This window comes from Heterodontus francisci, unplaced genomic scaffold, assembly GCF_036365525.1.
Source record: "Heterodontus francisci isolate sHetFra1 unplaced genomic scaffold, sHetFra1.hap1 HAP1_SCAFFOLD_84, whole genome shotgun sequence".
Taxonomy (NCBI): Eukaryota; Metazoa; Chordata; class Chondrichthyes; order Heterodontiformes; family Heterodontidae; genus Heterodontus; species Heterodontus francisci.
In genome coordinates, this window is record NW_027140330.1 from 2,874,039 (window position 1) to 2,878,922 (window position 4,884).

Consider the following 4,884-nt stretch of genomic DNA (forward strand, 5'->3'; position numbering starts at 1 on the left):
GTGTTACATGGTGTAAGTGTGTGTCTGTGTTACTGGGTATCAGTGCATGTCTTTGTTACTTGGTGTAAGTGTGTGTCCGTGTTACTGGGTATCAGTGTATGTCTTTGTTACTTGGTGTCAGTGTATGTCTGTGTTACATGGTGTAAATGTGTGTCTGTGTTACTGGGTATCAGTGTATGTCTTTGTTACTTGGTGTAAGTGTGTGTCTGCTACTGGGTAGCAGTGTATGTCTTTGTTACTTGGTGTAAGTGTATGTCTTTGTTACTTGGTGTCAGTGTATGTCTTTGTTACTTGGTGTTAGTGTGTGTCTGTGTTACTGGGTGTCAGTGTGTGTCTGTGTTACTTGGTGTAAGTGTGGGTCTTTGTTACTTGGTGTCCGTGTGTGTCTGTGTTACTGGGTGTCAGTGTATGTCTTTGTTACCTGGTGTCAGTGCATGTCTTAGTTACATGGTGTAAGTGTGTGTCTGTGTTACTGGGTATCAGTGAATGTCTTTGTTACTTGGTGTCAGTGTATGTCTGTGTTACTTGGTGTAAGTGTGTGTCTGTGTTGCTGGGCATCAGTGTATGTCTTTGTGACTTGGTGTCAGTGTATGTCTTTGTTACTTGGTATAAGTGTGTGTCTGTGTTACTGGGTATCAGTGTATGTCTTTGTTACTTGGTGTCAGTGTATGTCAAAATACTTGGTGTAAGTGGATGTCTTTGTTACTTGGTGTAATTGTCTGTCTTTGTTACTTGGTGTCAGTGTATGTCTGTGTTACTTGGTGTACGTGTGTGTCTTTGTTACTTGGTGTAATTGTATGCCTTTGTTACTTGGTGTCAATGTATGTCTTTGTTACTTGGTGTAAGTTTGTGTCTGTGTTACTGGGTATCAGTGTATGTCTTTGTTACTTGGGGTCAGTGTCTGACTTTGTTACTTGGTGTAAGTCTATGTCTTTGTTACTTGGTGTCAGTGTATGTCTTTGTTACTTGGTGTAAGTGTGTGTCTGTGTTACTGGGTGTAAGTGTGTGTCTGTGGTACTGGGTATCAGTGTATGTCTTTGTTACTTGGTGTCAGTTTGTGTCAAAATACTTGATGTAAGTGTTTGTCTTTGTTACTTGGTGTAATTGTCTGTCTTTGTTACTGGGTGTCAGTGTGTGTCTTTGTGACTTGGTGTCAGTGTATGTCTTTGTTACTTGGTATAAGTGTGTGTCTGTGTTACTGGGTATCAGTGTATGTCTTTGTTACTTGGTGTCAGTGTATGTCAAAATACTTGGTGTAAGTGGATGTCTTTGTTACTTGGTGTAATTGTCTGTCTTTGTTACTTGGTGTCAGTGTATGTCTGTGTTACTTGGTGTACGTGTGTGTCTTTGTTACTTGGTGTAATTGTATGCCTTTGTTACTTGGTGTCAGTGTGTGTCTGTGTTACTGGGTATCAGTGTATGTCTTTGTGACTTGGTATCAATGTATGTCTTTGTTACTTGGTGTCAGTGTATGTCTTTGTTACTGGGTGTCAGTGTGTGTCTGTGTTACTTGGTGTCGGTGTATGTCTTTGTTAATGTGTATCAGTGGTTCTCTGTGTTACTTGTTGTAAGTATGTGCCTGTGTTACTGGGTATCAGTGTATGTCTTTGTTACTTGGTGTCAGTGTATTTCTGTGTTACTTGGTGTAAGTGTGTGTCTTTGAGACTGGGTATCAGTGTATGTCTTTGTGACTTGGTGTAAGTGTGTTTCTGTGTTACTGGGTATCAGTATATGTCTTTGTTACTTGGTGTCAGTGTATGTCTGTGTTACTTGTTGTAAGTGTGTGTTTGTGTTACTGGGTATCAGTGTATGTCTTTGTTACTTGGTGTAAGTTTGTGTCTGTGTTACTGGGTATCAGTGTATGTCTTTGTTACTTGGTGTCAGTGTCTGTCTTTGTTGCTTGGTGTAAGTCTATGTTTTTGTTACTTGGTGTCAGTGTATGTCTTTGTTACTTGGTGTAAGTGTGTGTCTGTGTTACTGGGTGTAAGTGTGTGTCTGTGTTACTGGGTATCAGTGTATGTCTTTGTTACTTGGTGTCAGTTTGTGTCAAAATACTTGGTGTAAATGTTTGTCTTTGTTACTTGGTGTAATTGTCTGTCTTTGTGACTTGGTGTCAGTGTATGTCTGTGTTACCTGGTGTAAGTGTGAGTCTTTGTTACCTGGTGTAAGTGTATGCCTTTGTTACTTGGTGTCAGTGTATGTCCTTGTTACTTGGTGACAGTGTGTGTCTGTGTTTCTGGGTATCAGTGTATGCCTTTGTGACTTGGCATCAGTGTATGTCTTTGTTACTTGGTGTCAGTTTGTGTCAAAATACTTGGTGTAAATGTTTGTCTTTGTCACTTGGTTTAATTGTCTGTCTTTGTGACTTGGTGTCAGTGTATGTCTGTGTTACTTGGTGTAAGTGTGTGTCTTTGTTACTTGGTGTAAGTGTATGCCTTTGTTACTTGGTGTCAGTGTATGTCTTTGTTACTTGGTGTAAGTGTGTTCCTTTGTTACTGGGTGTAAGTGTGTGTCTGTGTTACTGGGTGTCAGTGTATGGCTTTGTTACCTGGTGTCAGTGTATGTCTTTGTTTCATGGTGCAAGTGTGTGTCTGTGTCACATGGTATCATTGGATGTCTTTGTTACTTGGTGTCCGTGTGTGTCTGTGTTACTGGGTGTCAGTGTATATCTTTGTTACCTGGTGTCAGTGCATGTGTTAGTTACATGGTGTAAGTGTGTGTCTGTGTTACTGGGTATCAGTGAATGTCTTTGTTACTTGGTGTCAGTGCATGTCCTTGTTACTTGGTGTCAGTGTATGTCAAAATACTTGGTGTAAGTGTATGTCTTTGTTACTTGGTGTAATTGTCATTCTTTGTTACTTGGTGTCAGTGTATGTCAAAATACTTGGCGTAAGTGTATGTCTTTGTTACTTGGTGTAATTGTCTGTCTTTGTTACTTGGTGTCAGTGTATGTCTGTGTTACTCGGTGTGCGTGTGTGTCTTTGTGACTTGGTGTAATTGTATGCCTTTGTTACTTGGTGTCAGTGTATGTCTTTGTTACTTGGTGTCAGTGTGCGTCTGTGTTACTGGGTATCAGTGTATGTCTTTGTGACTTGGTATCAATGTATGTCTTTGTTACTTGGTGTCAGTGTATGTCTTTGTTACTGGGTGTCAGTGTGTGTCTGTGTTACTTGGTGTCGGTGTATGACTTTGTTACTGTGTATCAGTGGTTCTCTGTGTTACTTGGTGTAAGTATGTGCCTGTGTTACTGGGTATCAGTGTATGTCTTTGTTACTTGGTGTCAGTGTATGTCTGTGTCACTTGGTGTAAGTGTGTGTCTTTGTTACTGGGTATCAGTGTATGTCTTTGTGACTTGGTGTAAGTGTGTGTCTGTGTTACTGGGTATCAGTATATGTCTTTATTACTTGGTGTCAGTGTATGTCTGTGTTACTTGTTGTAAGTGTGTGTCTGTGTTACTGGGTATCAGTGTCTGTCTTTGTTACTTGGTGTAAGTGTGTGTCTGTGTTACTGGGTATCAGTGTATGTCTTTGTGACTTGGTGTCAGTGTATGCCTTTGTTACTGGGTGTCAGTGTGTGTCTTTGTGACTTGGTGTCAGTGTATGTCTTTGTTACTTGGTGTCAGTGTATGTCAAAATACTTGGTGTAAGTGTCTGTCTTTGTTACTTGGTGTAATTGTCTGTCTTTGTTACCTGGTGTCAGTGTATGTCTGTGTTACTTCGTGTAAGTGTGTGTCTTTGTTAGTTGGTGTAAGCGTATGTCTGTGTTACATGGTGTAAGTGTGTGTCTGTGTTACTGGGTATCAGTGCATGTCTTTGTTACTTGGTGTAAGTGTGTGTCCGTGTTACTGGGTATCAGTGGATGTCTTTGTTACTTGGTGTCAGTGTATGTCTTTGTTACTTGGTGTAAGTGTATGTCTTTGTTACTTGGTGTCAGTGTATGTCTTTGTTACTTGGTGTCAGTGTATGTCTGTGTTACATGGTGTAAGTGTGTGTCTGTGTTACTGGGTATCAGTGTATGTCTTTGTTACTTGGTGTAAGTGTGTGTCTGTGTTACTGGGTAGCAGTGTATGTCTTTGTTACTTGGTGTAAGTGTATGTCTTTGTTACTTGGTGTCAGTGTATGTCTTTGTTACTTGGTGTTAGTGTGTGTCTGTGTTACTGGGTGTCAGTGTGTGTCTGTGTTACTTGGTGTAAGTGTGTGTCTTTGTTACTTGGTGTCCGTGTGTGTCTGTGTTACTGGGTGTCAGTGTATGTCTTTGTTACCTGGTGTCAGTGCATGTCTTAGTTACATGGTGTAAGTGTGTGTCTGTGTTACTGGGTATCAGTGAATGTCTTTGTTACTTGGTGTCAGTGTATGTCTGCGTTACTTGGTGTAAGTGTGTGTCTGTGTTGCTGGGCATCAGTGTATGTCTTTGTGACTTGGTGTCAGTGTATGTCTTTGTTACTTGGTATAAGTGTGTGTCTGTGTTACTGGGTATCAGTGTATGTCTTTGTTACTTGGTGTCAGTGTATGTCAAAATACTTGGTGTAAGTGGATTTCTTTGTTACTTGGTGTAATTGTCTGTCTTTTTTACTTGGTGTCAGTGTATGTCTGTGTTACTTGGTGTACGTGTGTGTCTTTGTTACTTGGTGTAATTGTATGCCTTTGTTACTTGGTGTCAGTGTATGTCTTTGTTACTTGGTGTAAGTTTGTGTCTGTGTTACTGGGTATCAGTGTGTGTCTTTGTTACTTGGTGTCAGTGTCTGTCTTTGTTACTTGGTGTAAGTCTATGTCTTTGTTACTTGGTGTCAGTGTATGTCTTTGTTACTTGGTGTAAGTGTGTGTCTGTGTTACTGGGTGTAAGTGTGTGTCTGTGTTACTGGGTATCAGTGTATGTCTTTGTTAC